This window comes from Falco biarmicus, chromosome 14, assembly GCF_023638135.1.
Source record: "Falco biarmicus isolate bFalBia1 chromosome 14, bFalBia1.pri, whole genome shotgun sequence".
Classification (NCBI taxonomy): domain Eukaryota; kingdom Metazoa; phylum Chordata; class Aves; order Falconiformes; family Falconidae; genus Falco; species Falco biarmicus.
In genome coordinates, this window is record NC_079301.1 from 24,229,555 (window position 1) to 24,250,861 (window position 21,307).

The 21,307-nt window shown below is 50.8% G+C and overlaps 3 long non-coding RNA genes across 3 annotated transcripts; 1 reads left to right on the top strand and 2 right to left on the bottom strand.

The window, feature by feature from the left end:
* Positions 1 to 1,005: 1,005 nt before the first annotated feature.
* Positions 1,006 to 3,080, bottom strand: LOC130158851 (uncharacterized). The gene is made up of 3 exons (XR_008825509.1): positions 2,957 to 3,080; positions 2,039 to 2,172; positions 1,006 to 1,471 (listed from the first exon to the last, which is right to left on the bottom strand). It is a non-coding gene; the product is annotated as an uncharacterized LOC130158851 (long non-coding RNA).
* Positions 3,081 to 6,054: 2,974 nt separating this feature from the next.
* Positions 6,055 to 11,100, top strand: LOC130158897 (uncharacterized). Its single transcript, XR_008825532.1, has 2 exons — positions 6,055 to 6,496; positions 9,303 to 11,100. It is a non-coding gene; the product is annotated as an uncharacterized LOC130158897 (long non-coding RNA).
* Positions 11,101 to 15,205: 4,105 nt separating this feature from the next.
* LOC130158898 (uncharacterized) lies at positions 15,206 to 19,467 on the bottom strand. The gene is made up of 3 exons (XR_008825533.1): positions 18,907 to 19,467; positions 17,956 to 18,114; positions 15,206 to 17,429 (listed from the first exon to the last, which is right to left on the bottom strand). It is a non-coding gene; the product is annotated as an uncharacterized LOC130158898 (long non-coding RNA).
* Positions 19,468 to 21,307: the final 1,840 nt, after the last annotated feature.

Sequence of the window (21,307 nt, forward strand, 5' to 3'; positions counted from 1 at the left end):
ACTGGTGGCACAGAAGTAATCACAATATCATCTGTTGTCCTGGCACCATTGTTAAAAAAAAAAAACATGCTTAAGAAAGAAACAGGCTGCTGAGGGGGTGGAAGCACCCATCTGGAGACCGGGTCTCGTAAGGAGGCACCATGCTGGGCAGGAACAGCCTTGAAAGACTGCAGCCCATGGATGACCCATGCTGCAGTAGGGACACTACGAGACAGAGCTGCAGGAAAACCTGAAGAGGCAAAGACCATCTGCAAAAAAGGGCAAGAAGCAAAGCGTGGGAGAGGAAACCAGGAAAAAGCAAAGGGCATTTGAGAGAAACCATTATGCACATGATCCTGACATCCTGTACTGCCTATCACCTCCCTGTGGAACTGGGATGGATTTAATAACCTACAGCGTAAACAAAGCAAGCTTACACTAGGAAGTAGGGAGGAGCCGTGTTTGAGTTAAGGTGACCCTGGGGAAGGGAGAGGAAGAGTGTTAAGTGCTTGATTGATTGTGGGTTTTTTCCCCTGTACCTGACTTGGTGACCAAAAATCAGTGTTAATTAGCAGTAAATTAAGGCAAGTAAAAATTCTCCAAGTTGAGACTGTTGTTTGTCACATATACACATAATAGTGAAAAAGTAGATTGCATATGTAGCACAAAAAAAAATCAACAGTGACTGAAAGCTTGTACAGCTTAATTTCTGAAACTAAGACTGATATTAGGCACCAGCTGTCTTAGAACATCTGTATTTTAGCTTGTCAGCCTGAGAAAGCTAATATTTGCAAACAGCCACATTTATTATAAAAGTGTTAGATTGTTTCCACCACCAGTGGAATGAGCTAATTCCACTACCTCATACAGGAATAAATACTTTCTTAAGTAATAGGATTTTTTTGTAAGGGAACACCAGGACGTAGTGTTTACACTACTCTGTTTTGATTTAATTTAGTCCTTAGCATTTGCTTCGTTTGAAAGTAATTAGAAATTACAAAATACTTTTCCAAAAGCATACAGAAGTGGTTTTACTACAGTTTTATTGTCCAGACGCATTTAAATAAAACACACTTCTCCCATATACAGAATCTGCAGGAACACCCTTATGAGTTCGCACCCTCCGCACCACAAACTTCTCTTCCTCCTTAACTTATATTTAGAGGTAGGACCACTGGTTTTAACAGTGCGCTCAAATGCAGTTACATGCATATGTATTTAGAGGCTTGTGGCACTAGGGTTTTTTACTTTGTTGAGTTGAGTGATCATAGATCACTTAAGTAAAACCATTTTCTGAATGCTCTTGAGGAATCTGTTGCTATGCCTCCAAATATCAAAGGAAAGACACCCCCCCCAGCCCATTCTGCAAACAAGTCTGAAGATTCACATTCTTCCTTCAATGTGATTTAAGAGCTGTGAGATCAGCCACCAGGAAAGATACAAATTGGTAATGACTTTCTTTTTCCAAATGAGCATATTCTGTAGAAATGCCCTGTGAATGAAGTGATAACACAGACATCATTGTAGCCATCTTAAAGAAAATAACATCTTAAGAAGCAAACAGAAGCACATATGTGGAATCAGGCAGTTTATGGAGTCACCAAGCTAAAATATTATGTCTTTCTTTTGTATATTCTGTGGTAGTGTTAATTTTCCTAACACCTTGACAGATTACAAATGCTGAAATAGGCAATTCTTTCCTCTCCCTTAGCCTATTTTCTATGGCTTTTAACCAAAATTATAAGCAAGAGTCCATATTTCAGACTCAAACCTTGTCTTTTCTTTGAAAAATGCATACCACTTTGTGTTTTCCTGTGTTGGCTTTAAGTTTTCAGTTCATCTATGTAATTGCACACAATTTATCACTTTATCTCAGATTTTCTTTATGCTTTTAGTGTAGGACATCAAATATGAGGCTGAAGCAGTGAAAATCTTACTGCCTCCTATGCTGTTGCTACTGTTTTTACTACCAACTTCCTTGACAACTTCGGAACAATCATCTGCATGATGGTAGGAGTGATTAAAACATCTAGTAGGCAGAAGTCATGCATGTCCCTACCCCTAAGTACAAAAGTTATCCCTTCACAGGCAGCAGTCTGACTCACAAGCACAAGGCACATGTGGAAAAGTAACATCTAGATTGACCTTCAGTTTAGCTCCCCTTGATTTGTCAACATACAACTCCAGATGAACCTAGGTACAAAGGAAAACCAAAAGAGCCCCGTTTCACTGGGAAGCAAATCCAAAAGCCTCTTCCCCTCGGCTGCTCCGGCCCAGGAGCTGACTGTCATGACACAGGATCAGCGAGACACCTGAGCTGCTGCCTCCCAACCCTCCCCGGCAGTTAAACGCTTGCCCTTTGCAATACTTTTTAGAGAAATCAGCACTCGGGGGCGAGGAGTGGGGATTCCACCGCCGGCTTGCTTCTCCTTCCCTTGCCCGCTCGCAGGGGCTGAACAGGCTCCTGAGCCACCCCCCTGCGACAGCGTTACCGCAGGCCCCAAGGCAGCCTCTGCGGCCCCAGCCCGCTGCCACGGCCCGGCCAGCGGCTGGGGGAAAGACAAAGCCCCGCGCAGAGCTGCGGTGACTGCAGCGGCTGCCCGGAGGCGGCGGGGGGCGGCAGGGCGCCGCGGGCCGACCCCCCTCCCGGGCCCCGCTGCCACAAGGGAGCACCGGGGCCGCCCCGCCGCCGCTCCTCGCCTCCTCGCTGAGGTAGCGGTGCAGCTCCAAGAAAAAAAAAAAAGGCAGCACCGTGAGCAGCCCGCTGACCGCCGCCACTGCCGGGGAGACGAGAACCGCCGGCAGCCCCGCCGGTCCCGGGCCGGGCCGCCCGCCTCAGCCCGTCCGCCGCCGGCACCAGGCGCTCCCTGCCGCGGCCGAGCGCCGGCCCGCCACGTCCCCCCCAGGCGGCCGCTGCCCGACGGCCGCGCCCGGGCTCGCCCACCGGTCCCCGGCCGCCCACAGTCCGACCGCTCACTCAGCGCGCCGGCGCACGCCCCGGCCCGAAAGTCTTCCAGGCTCCCGGCGAAGGCCCCGCTCCGCCACAGCCGCCCCAGGGTGCCGCGCGGGCCGGAAATGAACCCACCTTCCGGGGCCGCCCGGCCCCGCCCCCGCCCGCCGGCCCCGCCCCCGCCCGCCGGCCCCGCCCCCGCCCGCCGGCCCCGGCCCCGCCCACCGCTCCCGGCCCCGCCCACCGGCCCCGCCCCCGCCCGCCGGCCCCGCCCCCGCCCGCCGGCCCCGCCCCCGCCCGCCGGCCCCGGCCCCGCCCCGCCCGCCGGCCCCGGCCCCGCCCCCCGGCCCCGCCCGCCGGCCCCGCCCCCGCCCGCCGGCCCCGCCCCCGCCCGCCGGCCCCGCCCCCGCCCCCGCCCCCGCCCCCGCCCGCCGGCCCCGCCCCCGCCCCGCCGGGCAGCGCGGCCCGGAGCCGGCCGAGGAGGGGCTGCGGCTGCCGTTCCGCGCCGGGGCGGGCAGGGGCTCGGTGCCGCCGCGGGCTCCCCTCGGCCTGCCGGCCCCCGGGGCTCTGCGGAGGCCGCCCGCGGGGCGCGGGCTGTGCCCACAGCGGCTGCCTGGGGGAGGGGGGGGCGGGGAGAGGCAGGCGGAGGAAAGACCCCGCTCCCTTGTCCCACCTTCCAGCCCTGCCGCGTACTCCGCACCCCTTCATTCCGGTAACGCTTCACTTTTCCCTCACAGGGAACGGCTATGGGCTCAAGAGGTTAAACCGTGCAGCAGCTCCTAATGGCTTACTTGTGCAGGGGAAAACTTGTATGAGCTTTTCTCAAGCCACACATTCACACCAGTCGCTTTGTCCTACTCAAAAAGTGCACTCCTGCAAAATCGCTTCTATTTCAATAAAATATATTTAAAATCGCTGTTACTAACGTGCTTCCAAATGCAAACAGAGCAAATGCACCCCTGTTTCCCACAGCAAAATGGAATGCGTCATGCAGAAAGCATTTAACAGCTTGAGCCACGTGGGTGCTTTTGCATACGGAGGCAATAAGCATTAATGCCCGGGCTGCGAGTGGGCAAAGGGCAGAGCGAAGGGAACCCCGCAGCCGCAGCGAGCGCTCCCGGGGTCCGGTGGTGTAAACTGGGCTGAGATCCCGCCCAGTGCTCGCCCGGCCGGTGCTCAGCACAGGGCTGGTGGGGCGCTGCTGCCATCTAGCGACAGAAATTGGGTACTGCAGAAGGGTTTAGGGTTGGTTAGAGTTAGGGTCAGGGTCAGAGTTAGGGTTAGGGCTGGGGTTAGGTTAGGGTTAGGGTTAGGTTAGGGTTAGGGTTAGGGTCAGGGTTAGGTTAGGTTAGGGTTAGAGTTAAGGTTAGGGTTAGGGTTAGGTTAGGGTTAGGGTTAGGGTCAGGGTTAGGTTAGGGTTAGGGTTAGGTTAGGGTTAGGTTAGGGTTAGGGTTAGGGTCAGGGTCAGGTTAGGGTCAGGGTTAGGTTAGGGTTAGGGTTAGAGTTAAGGTTAGGGTTAGGGTTAGGTTAGGGTTAGGGTCAGGGTTAGGGTTAGGGTCGAGTGGGGGAGATGGGTTGAGTGGGGGGGAGGGGTCCTGTTGGGGGGGTGGGGTCGAATGGGGGGGTGGGGTCAAGTAGGGGTCGGGATCGAGTGGGGATGTGGGGTCGAGTGGGGGGGTGGATTTGAGAGGGAGGGTGGGATCGAGTGGGGGGGTGGGGTCGAGTGGGCACGTGGGGTCAAATGGGGGGGAGGGGTCAAGTCGGGGGTGTGGTGGAGTCGGGGGGTGGGTTCGAGTGGGGATGTGGGGTCGAGTTGTGGAGTTGGGTTGAGTCGGGGGTGGTGTCCAGTGAGGGGTGGGGTCGAGTCGGTGGGTTGGGTCGATTCGAGGGGTGGGGACGAGTGGGGGGGTGGGGTCGATTTGGTGATTAAGGTCGAGTGTGGGGTGGTGTCAAGTGTAGGGGCTGGAGTCAGTTGGGGTTGTGGGGTCGAGTCGGGGTGTGGGGTCGATTGGGGGGTGGGGTCGAGTGGGGGGGTAGCACGTAATTTATTAGGTGTCCCTAAGCAGTTAGGGGTTTGTTCTCAATGTTGAAACAGAGCAAGGTCTTAAAAAGATCAGTCAGGATGGGTTTGGTACAATGCTCTGGGTGATGCTCCGTTTGTGTGAGGTAAGATGAAAAACTTTGTGTTGAGATAAGGTGAAGACGGCATGGCTGGCCTGTTCCGTTCCACTGACGGTGTTAAAGTTCAGGAATGTAGTCTGAATAATTAGAAAAGGTTCCACTGACCATGTTAAAGGAATGTACTCTGAATAACTAGAAAAGGTAAGGTGAGCACCTGAAGGAGATAAGGAGACCCTGAGTCAAGAGATCGTTGAACAAAGAAAATTGAAAGGTTTACTCCACCTAGATCCCACCTATTATGAATAGAATGATTCGATGTAGAAATCAAATGAATATGTATGTAAAGATGTTGTAACCTCTCATCAAAACTGTATAAATTACCTGACTTTTCACTGAAAACTTTGGGGCTAGTTTGTCCGGTGTTAACCAGCTGCTACTTACAGACAAAATTTGTCTCGGAGCCGTTACTCTGTGCCATTTTGGCATCAATGTTTAAAAAGGTGCAGCTGAATGTTATGGGATTTTCCCCGATGTTTTGAAGGAGTGCTCCGAAGTACTTTGTTTGTCTCCTTCCTGCAATGGCACATTTCCCTGGCAGATCAGCAGCATCTCTCTTGGGCAGCACAGCTGGCCAGATGTCACTCCCAATTATGTAACAAAAAACCCCACCCTAGTCAAATTATAACTGTATTTTGGAGATGGGTAATTTAATAGTACCAGTTCACAGCTATGCAAGTTCCAATAGTGCAAAACAAAAATCAAACACTTCCACACTGTAAGTATTTTTATTGGATGCACTTAAACATACCTGTAGGAGAAGGCCTCAACGGCAAGAGTCCAAGTACTGATAGCCTGATGAATAGAGACTCGTTAGAACTTGTAGGGCACAAGCCCTGGGAGCAAAGGAACAAGCTAACTGCAGACCCCTGAGCCAGCACAGTTGAGGAGGCAACCAGCCGGACAGGGAAACAAGTCACCAGATAAGGGAACGGATGGCACCGATATGTCACTTTGTTAATCAAGAAAGCCGCGTAGAAAGAAACCCCCTAATTTTGGAATAGAAATTGTTGCTATGTCAAGGTAAACTAATAAGTTCCTATTGTTCTAACGGTGTGCCTTAAATATCAACCAATCAGTGTTTGTTACGCTTAAGATTTAACCAATCGGTGTGTAATATGTAGAAGGTAGAAACGTATATAATTGTAGAGAAAATCACTAATAAACCGACAACTTGCTTGCATCAAGCTGCGTCCCGTCTCTTCATTCGCCGCACATGTCGGTCTTTTCACTCCCTTTTTTTTGAGGCTTTGCAAATAAGAACAGAGCGCTACAGTGAGCTACTAAAGAAAGAAGACCTACATCTGTCTGTCTTCAGATGTTCTCAGTGAGCTGGGTGAGAAGAAAGCCTGTGGGACTGGAGGACTGCTGGATCACAATCACCACAAGGTAAACTGTGGGGTCTGTTTCCTTACAGAGCCTTTTTTTTTCTTTCTTTCTTTTTTCTATTTGTCCCTCCTTGCACCTTATTTGATGTTACTCTGTTGATGTGTTTTTGACTTGATCTAGTCGTTATGGTATGGAGTGTTGGCACAGCTGGGAAGGGGTTTTTGTGCTCAACTTGGACACAGGAGTTGCCAGGTCTAAAGAAGCAAACAACATTTGTTTATCCTTTGCTCTTCCTCTGAAAAACTACCCGGTTCCTGTGATGTGCGTAACTTTGTACTTAAGCAGAAACTTGCCTTTACAAGAGGCTGTGGCTGATGCTTCCTAGTTCCGCGGCTGCATGCCCAGATTTTATTTATGGTCCTTTTGGCTGTATGTCACAGTGTGCCATATATGCAAAGTAACACAGCACTTTATTTGGTGAGCTTCCATTTTGCGTGAGCTTGTCTTCCCTTGCCCTTCTCAAACATTTTCAAATCACGGCTGAAAGGCTCTTAACGCGGAGACCCTTTGTAAGGTAAGGATTATACTAGAGCAGTGTTTTGCTTAAGGTTTTTGGGCAGGAAAGAAACACAACTCCTCCACAACCAAAAGCAGAGGTACCCTTACTAGCTGTCCCAAAGGCTGTTGTATATTGCAACCCTGATAGCTTACAAGCTGAGCCTAAAAAACAGCTTTCAGGGCAGTAAGGCATGAGTAAGGTGGAGAGAATCAAGCTGCCTCTCCAGTCTCATGTTCTAAATTTTGTGTAGGTGAGGAGAAGGACGTTTGCACTGAGGTTTTTGTGTTTTGCTGTGAGTACATCCACCGCACTGCTTAGTGTAACTGCACCATTGCTCGCCCTTTCTCTTTTGATTTGGTAACTCTGGCCTCGGTGCAGCAGTGGAAGCAAGCCGAGGACGGTACGGGGCTCAGCAGAGGAGACTGCAGGGCCTGCCCTGTCCCTGGGGAGCTTCTTGTGACAGGTGTGAATTTGGGAAGTCCTGTAGAAGGAGAAAGTCCTTCCGAGCGGCCTTGTCAGGCTTTGAAGCGCCTTAATGAAACCGGCCGTCTGGTGGTGGGAGACTGGAGGCGTCAGTAACAGGGCAACTTGCTTGTTGCTTTTTGCTTATTTACTTAGAATCCTCCTCTCTTGGGATTGACTCTCCATGCATTTCCACGGGCAGTTCAGTGCCTGCATTGCCATGTTAAAAAGGCATGAGGGAGACGGGTATGTGTGAAATACTTGATGCCAGGAAACTGACACGGTGTAAGAGGAGACTTTTGGATGATCTGAGATCCATGTAAAACACTGTGTTGCAAAGCACAGCTGCAGGTGTAGCTGGGAGAGTGTGTTTCCTTCTGTTCAGGTTTGTATGCCAAGGCTAATGCTTTGTAACGTACGCTACAAGACGGTGTTGCTTCATTCCAGCCTGCAGTGGAGGCTGCCGGCTGTTCCCACTGCCGCCTTGTGTCCTTGCACAAGACTGTTGCTGCTATCGCAGCCCATCCAAGAGGCCTCTGTTCTCCTGTGGAAGCCACTCTGTTTCCATCAGTTCCGTTTTCACTATGCAGATAAAGGAAGTTCCAAGGCAAGGGAGAAGAAACGTGCTCCTTACACTCCTCTTGTCTCTTCAGCCGGCATTTTTGCCACAGGTGCTTTCTGCAGTAACAGCGATAGCGATACAGTCCTTTGAGAGCTCATGCCTTCACAGCACATTTCAGGTGAATAGCCTGCTTAGTGAAATGGCCAGCTCTTCAGTATCAGCGTCCCAGGGAGCAGCTGGCTTTCCAGTCAGCCTGGGTGCAGGAAACCTCTAATAAATGTGACAGTTTTCTGTAACTTGGCTCTCGGCGAGTGTGAGATCCATGCTGCTCCCCCGTTTCTGAATGCCTGCCTAATTCTCTGTCAGGCTTTTTTTCCCTCCAGGGCTCCTTTGAACCTTTCTCGTATGCTGTTGCTTGGCACTGAGGCTGCTTGCGCTGGGGGCGTTCTTTGAAGTCAGCGTTCTCCGGTGGTGTCAGCACTATTCCTGTAGCCCCAAGCCTGACGAGCCACCCCTCTGTCCCACATTTGTCATCCAGGTCTGGCTTACTCACCAGCCAGAGGGCCTCCTGCAGCCTTGCCTGCTGCTGCCGAGCCACAGTCTGTGTTGAGAGGGTTTTTGGATAGCCTGGGGTTGTTCTAGGCAAGAATCTGCCAGTGAGGTTTGTATGTAATGCTGTCTGGGGTTATTGTCACTTAGGGAAAGTTTTGGGAGCTGAAACAGGAGGAGGAGGAGGAGGAGGGTGGCTGTTACGGTCAGCATACTAGAAACGGCAAGAAGGGGTCATGGACTTGGAGACTAATAAGGATTTTTGCCACAAGCGCAGGTGGAAAAGTAAGAGGAAGACAATGACGGCAGGTTTCAGGAAGACTTTGGGCTGCGCTTATGTTAGGGAGGGGACCAAGTCCTCGTCAAGGTGCATCCACAGCAATATTCCTGTCAAACGAATGTGAGAAAGCATTAGTGCCTGTATAGAGGGCAGTGGTGAGAGCTGAAGTAGTGGGGGGCCGTTCCTCTCTGTCCCTGAGGGCAAGTAATTCAAAGTGGAGCCGCTGCAGGAAAGCGCTGCGGTAGTAACTGGGGGCTCACAGTGTGCTTGGCTTTAGGCTGCGGCTGTAGCAGACTTGCCTTGTGCGCTTCTGCTTGTGCTTCACCAGATTTAGCCTGAAGATGCTGCAAGCGAGTGCACGAGAAGCTCTGTAAGGATGGATGTGGGAGGTGGTGCTACCAGCAGTTCTTTTACCTCCTTGTTGAAGAGCTGGTGGTCTTTCTTGGTGTTGCAGTGTTTGAGATCATCCTTGCGTACCTGGAGAAGGCAGACTGGAAGGACGCCTTGTCAGTGTCTTGCCACAGCGGAAAGGGGCTGTTGCATTGGGAGAGGCCGATGATTCATCCAAGCATGCTCTGTCTGGAAAAGAAGATGAAGACGATGACTCGGACAGCAACTAGGCTTCACAATGAGACAACGGGAAAGATGGGACACGTAGTCCATGGGATGAAGTTGGGACGTGAAGTGGTTCCGCTCCAAAGACCATCTGCTGCCCTTGTGACACCGGATTGTCCCAATGCTCCATAGTTCCGTAGCTGGCCCAGAGCTGTTTCTGGACATGAAGGGCAAAGATAAATGCGTTTTTTTACCCTGAAGCTTCCGTATTAATAGCTTATTTTTATAAAAAATAAACCAATGGCAAATGTAGAATTTATTTTGTTTCCCAAGGAAGCGATTGCATTCCTGTTGTTTTTTTTTTTTAATTCTTTTAAATGTGACTTTTTCTACATACCAAGTTGGGCACGTTACCCAAGAGCATTAGTAGACGCTATTTGAATGGATGCCGCCTTCTCTGTTTCTGCCCTAAGTTTTCTTGAAAGCGGTGAATGGTGACCTCACAACCTGTTCCGCTAGTGCCGTTGCAAAGTGTGCATGAACACTCGGCACAAACAAGCAGAAATTCTAATTTTCCTGAGCTCCTCAACAGACAATCACCAGCAACCAAGCTGCCTTCATCAGCTGAGCCACGCTGACTTGTATACCATGTGTAGTTAGCTGGGGTCGGTAGATGAGCTACGAGCGTGGGGTTACGCCAATGCTTTAGACTTCAGCTTGAGCAGGGTGGATGTCTGCGCAAGCGCAAATCACGTGCCTTGGTTGGCACATGGTGCGCATGGAGTTGAGGCGTCACGATCGCTTTTGGTTACTTCTCGGTCCTCTTAGCAAAATTGATCACGGAGCCTCAGAACAGTACCAGGAGGCAGGAGCTCTCTCTTTCAAGTCACTTACCGAGTTTCAGTAGGCCTGATTTATGACATGATCCTGCGTGCATTGTTTTCTCTGTCAAATATTTTTCCTTTACAAAAAGAGGCATAGTCTCAGTCTTGGCTGGATGTTCTGGTTCCACTCGTTTCTAACTGACTGAAGTGCTCCTGCAAAGGACAGAAACAGAGACCGTGGAAGCGCGGCTTCGCTTCAGGCTTGTGAGCCTGCCCCATCCCTTTCTCCTGTAGGGACTAGCCAGGTAACTGCAGCTTCTGAGCAAGTACAGCTTCCGCGCGGGTCAGCTGAAGAGCGTAAGAAGACATCATCGTAACTGTTGTTCTGAGCTGAGCTGGAATCAGGGGGCTGACCCAGGCATGGCTTGGCTTGTATCCATTTTCATTCCTCCCTCTGTTGTTACGGCTTTCAAACGGAGACTAGAAGTGGGATCCCCACAGGCCTGTAAAGGGTTGGCAACCAACAGGTTGTGGCTTTCTACAGTCGGTGCGTTTCTGTCTGTTCTTTTTGAATAGCCATAGAAAAGCCTGTTCTGTTAGAAGGGTGCCTAGTGGCTCGAGTAATGTGGGCTTTTTTGTTAGGCTTTATAGAAATGTGATTGCTTTTGTTCCAGAAACGAGAACAGCTTTTTCATGAGAGCATTGCTGCTCTTATTTCTGTAACAAGAAGTGCATCGTGAGTGTGCCTGCCATCTATTACGCTGATTCTCTGATGTAAACGTGTCAAGCAATGCAATTACAAGGAGTTACATCGTTACAGCTGAGGTTCTGCGCGTTAATGCACATAGCACCTATTAAACCTGATCTAAGGCTCTTCAGCCTCTCTAAGGTTTCCTTAAGATGGTTTCGTACACGTGCCTCATCTCCTCAGGCTTGAGAGTGCACGAGCAGGTGGCATAGACAAACTGGGGACTTTGGAGACTTTCTGAGTGGGTCCGAAAGCCTCTTACGGCATTACGCAGCCTGTCCTGCATCGTTGCCAGTGACATTAGGCAAACGCACCCGCGCCGTGCACATGCACGTGTTTTCAGATCAAGCTGTTGCAAATCTGAAGCTTACCTGCCTGTGGAGAAAGAGAAGGAAAAGGTGCTCTGCATTATTCTGCTCTTAGCACCGGGAGCCTTCCAGCTCGGCAGCATCACAGCAGCTTGGGGACCGGCTGTGCGGCCCTCTTTGTACACATTGCTTGTCTCAGTCGCCCGCTCTTCCTGTCCTCTCGCTGGCGCCTTAGCCAGGAGTTGGGGCATTGCTGCTGTTTCCCTTTGCTCTCTCTTTGTGCTAAGCTCGTCAGGTGATACTAGGCTGAAGTTCATGCCTGTGGTCATGAGTCGTCTCTCCCGGATGCTGTCCTCGGGATGTGTTAACTGGCGAGATAGAACAGCAAGCGAGAGTAGACTGGGGTTTCGATGGGCTCAGCCCTCTGGCTGCTGCTGCCGTTCTCAGCCTTTCAGCATCCTACAGTTCTGCAGCCACCTAGAAGAGGCTGTTCTTGGCGGGCCTGGACTCACACTGATGTGCGCACTGACCCTTTTCTAAATGCTTTAGGTGCCTGGCTGTTCATCAGTGTATTCACCAGCCATAGACACGATCCTAAGAGAGTAAAGCGGTGATTTGCTTTCAGGCAGCCGGCTGCAGCTATGTGAAGTGGCGTGTTCAAGAAGCCCCGAAGGGCCCATTCTTGCAGTGAGTCCAGTGTGAAGTTACTGTTGAAAACAGCCAAATTAGTTGCAGCACATGAAAATTGCCCCAGCGTCAGGTCAAATGCGAGATGTTGAAACCTTTGGCTTTGGACGTTTGTGAGAAGTTCTGAAAGAACAGCTTGTTTAAGCAAGTGTGCTTGTGTGATTTGTGACCCCTCCAGCGCTTGCCATGATGCTGCAACTCCTCCTGAGAGAGCAGGGAGGCAGTCCTCCTGTCTCACCAGCGTCTTTTTGCAGCATGAAAGCGGAGGCTGGTAGGCTGGCCATGGACCGACATGCCTGGGAAAAAGCATGCTGAGCGGTCTTGGCCTTGTGCTGTATTTTGCTTGGGTCCTGATATACGTGCTGTCACGTACTTCACATGCTGTGTCCTGTGTCTTTGTTTAATGCCCGAGTGTCTGTGGCCGCCTCTGTGAAGAAGGTCGTGGACTCCCCAAGTAGTACGTCCTACCTCTGCAGCAATGGGCAGCTGGTTGAGAAGTCAGGGGGCCAGATATGTGTATCGGGGGACATTTGAGTGATTCAGTATTTTTAATCTCATTTTACTTTGTTGCAGGGAACACCTGTTACATATTTTTTCTTGTCTTCTCATGTAGAAGGAGAGTGGGTGTGGGTTGGGGAAGTCGGTTACCCTGGTGTAAATTGTAGAATCCAGGTGTGCGACACGACTGACTTCCTTGGGAGGACACTGTTAGTGCATTTCTTCTGGCTTCCTGTCGTTCTCAGATAGAATTGAAGTGTTCCTTTACTTAACTACAGCGAGTAAGTTACAGAGCTGGTAATAGTCAGTGTTATTCTAATGCATTTTATTCTGCTTCTTGACTGCTTCATGACATTGTTTGGAACGGCTGCACAGGTAGCTGAGTTTAGCGCTCTGTGTTTGTTTTTGTTTTTCAGGAGGCTCTGAAAACTTGGCCATATTCAGTCATCACGATCCAGTGCATAACTCCTGCTTACTTCTGCGTTCGCTGTGCACTCCAAAGAGTTTACGTATTTCTCGAGTGGGCCAGCTCTGCAGTGATAAGATTACGTCTCGGGAGAAGGATAGAAAGAAGTACTTGCAGAAGAAGCTTAGTTTGCAAGCTGAGGGCTTCACGAAGCATTGAGCAATAGTCGACATGGATGTGTGACTGTTGCAGTCAGTGTACTACCCGAACCTTCTCAGTAACAGCAGACACATCCTAAAGACCAGAGACTCCCAGCTTTTGGGGGTAGGGACAAGCAATAGTTCAGAAGCTGGGACGTCTAATTTTATCAGAGGACACAGAAACGCCGCTGCCTCACAGAGCAGTCTTGAGAGTTACTCTGCCGCTGCTGCACCCTGACGTGATTGTAAGAATCTGCTTCAGCTTCTCCTGCTAGTGAATCCAGGCCTCTAATAAGGCAGGCAGGTGGGATCAAGGATAACATAACACAAACAGCTTTAATGCTTATCTTGAGTCACACGTTGAACATAACCTTGTTCTTTCTTTATTACTAGGATGGGCTTGAGAGAGCTTTGTTGTCAGGCATCTAGCAAATACAGTCACGGGTGCTTTGGAAAGGGAAATGGGTGAGAAGGTGCAATTGATCGTAACTATCCTTGCAAACTATTGCCCTTCTGGCTCTTACCACGTTTGTTCCATGACCTGTCAGCTTCAAACTTCATGGAGGGAATGCAACCGTGCTGTTGAAAGACCACATTAATGTGGTTGCTTTAGTTTTCGTTCTGTTCAGTAGTGATCCTGTGAGGCCTCTGCGATGTAATTAAGTTTTTCAGGCTCAGCTACTGCAGCATGGTGCTGAGGGACAGCTGGTAGGAAACACTCAGGACAGAGATTTGAATGGGTTTAAGACAGTCATGAGTACAGCCCAAAAGCATTCGGTCAAGTTCAAGTGTGGCCCATTCAACAAGTCATTACCACAGCCCTGTCAGTGTGTGGTCACTTAACCCTGCTGTCTGGTTTCCAGATGACTTTGTAGTGTTTACACCTAAGACACCAGGGAAGTTGCAAAGCACTGCCAGCTCGTCTCCTGCTAGAAGCTCCGTCCCCATTTACTGCAGACGGCAGACTCCTACTCTCGTGCAGCTGTATAGAAATTACCTCTCTCGGAAAATGTTCCCCATTTACATGGCTTTGTGCGAATGAGTTTCTGCCTCTGTGGTCTGAGTTGGCAGGCAGACCTGAGTAATGCCCACTCTGTGTGACTGGCCTTTGGCCAGCCATTCATAAAAACTCTGTTTCCTGAATGTGTGGCCACACGTTCCTTCACCCTTACCAGCCTGCTCTGCTGGGGGCTCTAGCACAGCTGGGCACGTGCAGCAGTGAGCGAGCAGCACGAGAAAGCCGAGCTGAGGTTGGCCACTCGGTCTTGGCATACTCCTCTCCTGCAGCGGGAGATGGGAATGGAGGTGGTAGTTGTGACTATAGTAGGCATGATTTGAAGGCAGGGGCCCTTGGAAAGAGAACACTGAGCTCTGCGCTGAGCTAAGCTCCTCTTTCTTTAACGCTGTGCGGCCAGGGTTTCTCTCCTTCCCCGCAAACGGCCAGATGCCTTGAGTGAGCTTGTCTGCACCGAATCATCTGAGTCTGGAAAACAGATGGGAGTAGGGTTGACTTGTCACCTTGCCTTGTTTTTGTGAGATTTAATTGGCAGAGGTATCTTTTAGACGGGTAAACCCCAATTCTTCCGCTTTCACAGTCCACTCACAGGGCCTGAAAAAGGGCCAAACGCGTTTCTGTCCTTGTTGGCTGTATTTCAACGGCTCGAGGTTTGCACGGTGCATTGGAAGGCTGGTTTTGGTCTCATCCTGTCTTGTCCGTGTCTCACCCCACCGCATTGGATGCTACAGTGTGTGCTGCTTCTCTGCCAGTCGTGAGAGCTGTGAAAGCAAATTCCAGCTTGCTGTGAGGCAGACGACTGCAGTCATTGTGCAGGCCACATGTGGCAAGTCCAGGGTCTTTCTTTTTCTTGGTTTTTTCTTTTCTTCCCCAGTGCCTAGGGCTTGGTGTGCATCTCTGCAGACAGTGTGTGCGTGCCCCTCTTCCTACCCCAGTATGTCTGTGACTGCAGAGCCAAGCCTACACACAAGAGCTCTTTGTGCAGGCCTGGCTGAGTCACGCAAACAGATGACCCTGATGCCAAAAGGCGTTGCCTCTGTCCCTTTTTTCATTTAGCTCACGTCTCATGTACCTATGCAGCATGGTTGGGTTGAATGACTTGAGGACAAAATACAATGAACATCAAATTGTTTTATTAGGAAGTCTGAACGCCTGTCTTTATAATCTAAGTGCTCAGATCACATATTTCTGTATGTGAAGGTGGCTGGGAGATGCTGCAGCGGCTGTGAATAGGGGAGGCCTCTGCTGGAAAAGGGATATCCGTGGTTTGGGGGCAGCCGTGGTACAGGTGAGATTTCTGGTAGAGCGTGAGGGCAGGACGGCCTCTTGTTTCCACCACACTTTCTCAGCTGTAGCTCTTCCCTGGGAAGAGCGTGTCTGCTTGTGCTGGACCTCTCTTTCTCAGCGTTGCAAACAAAAGATGTTCTTTCTCCCTTTCTGGAAAACATTTTGGAAAAGCAGGCTGTATATTACCAGGCTAGGCTTAGGATGATGTTAGACTCGTTTGGCTTTGTTCGGTACGCAGCTGAGAGTATAGAAGCACATCTGCTCTTTGGCAAAGAAGCCTCACTGGGCACCACTGTGGAAAAGCAGAGGTGCTTGCTTTGGAGGTTTCCTCTTCCTCCTTCTAGTTCTTAGGTAAGATTACTCTTCACCCTCTCCTCCAGCTGAGTTCCAAGCAATAGTAAATGCTGGCAGCGTCAGAGCTGGCATGAGTGGCTTTGTTAAAATGATCACGTACGCTGGGACTGGCTTGTGTTGCCTCTGTGTGCTTCAGAAGGGGCACAAAGAGGTGACAGTGGCGTTCCTTGGCAGCGCCACTATTTTTGGCTTGCCCTGACTGGGTAGAGGGTGCAAGAGTGGGCTTTGGTAGCTGGAACGGTCTGAGAAAGCCTGACGTAGCCTGCAGAGAGCGAGGGCGAGATGTTAGGTGAGGGCGAATGCCATAGTTTGCTGGCAGAGGGGGTTGCAGCTTGCGTGTAACTTACAGGAGCAGATCTCAGAATGTCACAGGCTCACAGAACGGCTGGGGTTGGAAGGGACCTGTGCAGGCCATGTCGTGCAACCCCCTGCTAAAGCCGGTTTGCCTAGAGCGGGTTGCACAGGGTCGCGTCCAGGTGGGGTTTGAGTATCTCCAGGGAAGGAGACTGCACAGCCTCTCTGGGCAGCCTGTGCCAGGGCTCCGACACCCTCCAAGTGAAGACGTTTTCCCTCACACTCGGATGGAATTTCCTGTGTTTCAGTTGGCGCCCGTCGCCCCTTGTCCTGACGCTGGGCACCACTGAAAAGAGCCTGGCCCCATCCTCTTGACACTTGCCCTTAAGATATTTATATGCACTGAGGAGATGCCCTCTCACTCTTCCCCAGGCTACACAGGTGCATCTCTGTCAGCCTGTCCTCATAAGGGAGATGGTCCAGTCCCCTGTGGTCTTTGTAGGTATAAACTGTGCACCGCAATGTAAAAGGAGGTTGCTCTCCAAGGGGTTTCCAGTGCTGCTAAAACTTGGTACTTGTATCAAACTTGTATCAAATCGCCTGGCGTGGCTTGTACTTAGGAGCATTTTTGCCGAAGGCTGGCCGTGATCAACTTCAATCACAAAGTTACCTTTTCCATAGCAGGAGAACCCAAAAATTTCTGGTTGTGGGGTTTAGCTTATCCATCATTGTGGCAACCTCCCTGCAGGTTTTACGTGGCCAGAGTCATTTCCCCGTCTAGGCTTCTCCGATGTGGGGGGAGAGGCTTCAGCAGTCGGGCTGTTGATGTTCTCTGCTGCACCTTCCTCAGATTTCAGCACGTCTTTCTCAGTCAGTTCTCAATCCACCAGACTGAACACAAAGTCTTTCTCTGAAACGTGAAGGTAGCAGAAATTTTGTTCAAATTCCCACTTGCTGCTGATCTGGATGTTTGGGGGTGAATTCAGGAGTTCCCTTACCACGTTTTCAAAGGGCTTAAAGACACGAGAGAGACATTTTGTTTGCTTTCTGCCCGCCCCCAGCCGCCCAGAGCCCCAGTGGGAGAGCGCGTGTTTCCGCCCCGCACCAAACCGGAGAGCGCTGAGGTGTAAGTGACTGCTTTCTGTCTGCTGTCACCTGACTGCTCAGCGCAGCCACAGCTGGGCCCAGCGCACTTTGCTGGACCTGATACCTTCCACCTCGGCAACGCCGCTCAGCTCAGGTCGATTAGAATTTCAGGGTTTGATGGGAACGTACAAGAGCGCGTGCTTCTCAGAAAGGGATGCAGGTGCGTATCTTTGTTACCTTGTTTACTTGCCCTTCCAAACCATTCTTGGATCTTGGTAAGGGAGTCTGTCTCCAAAAGTTGGCTGATTTTTTCCAGCACCTAGAAGACGTACAGAATAGTGACCATGAAAGAAGAGAAGCTGATTCGTGACAGTTTTTGCATGTGTTTCCGTTTAGCTCTAGCTGTGTGAGTGTGCGGCTTTACGGCTGTGCAAATTGCCTAGCCCAAGGTGTCCCGTCAGGTTTGCCACAGTGTGAGCTAAGGACGCCAGCCTGCAAAAGGTGATATTGCATGAGCGCCGTGTAAGCGGCACTTCAGAGACACCGCAAGGAAACGCTAAGAGTGTTTACTACGAAGAAAGCCCCTTGCATGTGTCATGCCAGATTTACAGGCTGCCTTTTAGAGAACAAGTTTCAGCTGTGTCGTTCCACCAGTGATTGCCCATAGCAACTTCCAGGTAGGGGAGAGCAACTGAGGAGTAAATGCTAAATACAAAAGCCAGTAGGCTCCCCACGGGGGTGGTGGCGGTGGGAAAAGTGGCCAATGAAGTCCCACACCATCCTCAAGAGAACTAAGAACGCATACCGTGGTAGGAATCCATGTACTGTAGCCCTCGTGTCTTTACCTTTTTTTCCTGATCTGTGTCGCTGAGGTCAGAACTCCCCTGGACGCGAGCACTGTAGCACGAGCTGACGGATGGGGAGGAACGCTGAGGGAGAGGCGTGTCCTGGAGTCCCAGTCTGTGTGCAGGCTGTGCAGAGGCTTGGAACCGTTTCTGCAGAAGCTTTTCCAAAAGAGAAAGCAACGTGTAAAGGAGTGGCTTGACTCCATTTCTGCAGCGCTTAAAGCAGTGCGAAACGTAGGGCTAACACTAGTCCCCAGCAAGGGTGTGCAGCAGAAACACATCTGAAACTGTCGCTCGCTTGGACAGGAACACCTGTAGGTTAGCTGCATTAGGTTAATTGTTACAGCTGCTACTACACAGTCGCCGAGAATCGCAGTACATATCTACGGCAAATGCGTAACGCTGGAGGAGAATGAGAGTGCTGCCGGGTAACTGCTGGTGGAAGTCAGGTGAGGAAACCATTAAGCCTGCAGCTTGAGGCTAAAGAGTTACGGCAGCAGGAATCTTGTACTGGAATTTATGAGCACAGCTGCAAAGCTGGGTCTGAACCTCAGTGTGCTGCTTCTAGAGAACGGTGTCAGCCCAAGTAAAACTGCTGGCAGTAAGTAATCTAAAGAAGCTTTGTGTGTGAGGGGAGGAGGCTTCTCCTGGGCTTGCTTGTTGTATAGTGTGATGTTTTCTCCCCGGCGCTACCAAAGCACAGTGGCGTTACAGATCTGAACACAATACAGTTATGGTTTAGCTGTCGTACTGCTTGACACCGTCTCCCTTCCAAGCTCTATGTTCTACATGTGGGATGCTCACATCCCTCTTTTTGGTTCTGCGCGGTCCTCCTTAGCAATCGGAGACCGTCAATTCAGGTTACATTGTTGAGAAGTGAGGGAGAGTGTGCCGCAGCAAAGAGCCATGTCTTCCCCCCTCCTACCCACCCCATCCCCCCACCCCCCTTACCTTTTCAGGCACAGCAGAGTTCTTCCCAAGCCTTTTGGGAACATCGGCACGTCCTTCTGAGTGTCCTTTTGGCAGGCTGCTGCTTACAGCACAGACCAGAGTGTTGTTTAATCCTGTGCAAGAAACCAGAAGATACAGGTTTTTCCTACAGTAAACACGCACAGTCAACTTGGCAGGTGATCTCCAAGGAGAGTCTGTGCTGGAAGGATGGAAAAGGGAGGTATCGGACCTGAAGTTTGTAGGCCCTGATACAGGGCTGATGGAACGGTGTGTAAACCCTGGGTAAACCTGTCATACTTGGGTAGGTGGCAGAGGGCCGTAAGCAGTCTGTTAGGGAGGACAGTGTGACCAGCCGCTACCTCAACAGTAATGATGCTCCAGGTACGACCCGGAGAGTGGGCAGGTGGGGTGAAGCCCACTCCCTGAGCGGTGCCAATCAGGAGAAAAGTGTCACTTGTCCGTGTGTCTTCAGAACAGGCTTGTGGTTTTCAATGAGAGCCGCGGCATTTAATGAAGAACTGGAACCCTCCTTTCTTAGCCAGGCTCAACGGATTTTCTTAACGAGCCGCTGTTTCTCTGGTGGAATACCAGTCCAACTGGGTTTCACATGGCAAAGCAGCAGTGCTGTGAAGTAGCTGGTGGAGGATTTTCAGCACCTTGATTCTGTTCAGATACTAAGCCGAAAGTAGTGACAGCTGAAACAGTTACTTGTTGTCTTGGTGCAAGAGTTGTAGTTGCACCTTGTAAAGAGTTTAGTGCAGCTAAGCTGAGGTTATTGCTTGCTGAGGACAGGTAAGGCTGCTTAGTCGATTGAAATGAAGGTAGCAGCTTTCTCTGCGGAAATGCTCCTCTTAGAAATGGGAAACGGCAGCAGTGGGTACTTTTGGAACAAAATGGTGGTTACGCTCACATTTCTCTCTGTGCGTGCCAGGGCAGTTGTCCTGGCTCTCTGTGTGGTCTCTCAGCAAGTCTTACCTGGTATGTGGCGGACCATCCGCGGATGGGGGATGTTCCTGGAGTGATGGTAGTAGTTTTCGCCTGAGCAGCCAAGCTGCGAGTCACGCCGGTTGTTCTTCCACATGTCATGGCTCAAGTGAGGTTCACACGTTGACTCAGAATCGGTCTTTGTTGTGTGAACTTGCTGGCCCTCGTGGGGAGCGTCTTTGTTCAGGGCAGGCTGGCTCTTCTGCCGATGGGCTGAGGCCAAACGCTGGGGGTGAGGTGGAGAACAAGTGAGAACAGCAAAGGAGACGTCCAGGCCTTCTTGGTTTCTGCCTTTCCTAAAGGTTGTGTGCGCAGGGAGGCAGCCCCCTGTCTCTTTATAGTTGCTCTCTGTTGTAGAGTTTGGATTGAGAGGTTGAATAACAGACTAGGAGCTGTTATTACCGTTATCCTGTGGGGTTTTTTTTCCCTTTCCGGTAGTAGCAGTCCCTAATGTTCACAGTCGTCTTTGCCTCAGGCACTTGCCTGGCACACTCGGTACTGTAACGTCTAAGACTGGGAACATCCCAAGACGGTTGGTTTGTTGAAGGCACCTGGCAAATGTCACGTGGGAGATGAGCTAATCTGATCTCTTCTGTTATGTTCCAGGCTCTAGTTCAACAAATACTCTCTGAGGCACCTGGCTCGGGTGCAAGCGCATCCCCAGTGGAGTGATGGATCTTAGCGTACAGGGGGAGTGGTCCGTGAGCCAGGGAAACCCCCTGGGAGGGCAGAGACCTGCCAGGAGCCAGCAGCTCCCATGAGAGCAGCTGAAGAGGTGTGGGCAGGGCCAGGGGTCCTGGAAGCTGCTCCTCACTCCCACAACGTTCAGCCCTGGGGAGCACTGCGACCGGGGCGGGCAAACAGGTGGCTTTGCAGGGTGGCCGTTTGGGTGGGAGGGCACCTCTTTCAGGGGGGGACATTGCGCTGGCCAAAGGTGAGAGACTTGAGGTACACACAAGCCAGCAACTGGACATTGTTCTGTGGTCATCTGCACAGGTCAAGGGCCATGCAGTGGTGGAGCTAAAGAGCCTTAGGGCAGCGAGGAGGGTGCACAGCAAGCTCGCCCCCCTGGGATAGCAAACTGAAGTTTTCAAAAATGAAGTTCATGTGAGAGGGTTCTCTTCTTCACTAAAAACTTTTATGGATTTTCTTTGGCAATTGAAACTGTCTTGTGAAAGAGAAGTCTAGAATCTCACTAGTTATTGAGCAACCTCTTTGTATTATATACAATAATTCCTGGTACAATATGTTTTGGGGATTTTAGGGGTGTTATTCTACCCAAATAGCAACTTACGACATGCCTAATATTGAGATTGGTAAAATTAAATGACAACCAAGGATGTTTGGGTTTTACCCAGTATGGTGCACCAGAATGGTGCTACCAGCCGGCACTGTCATTTTTATATTGTAGATAAAA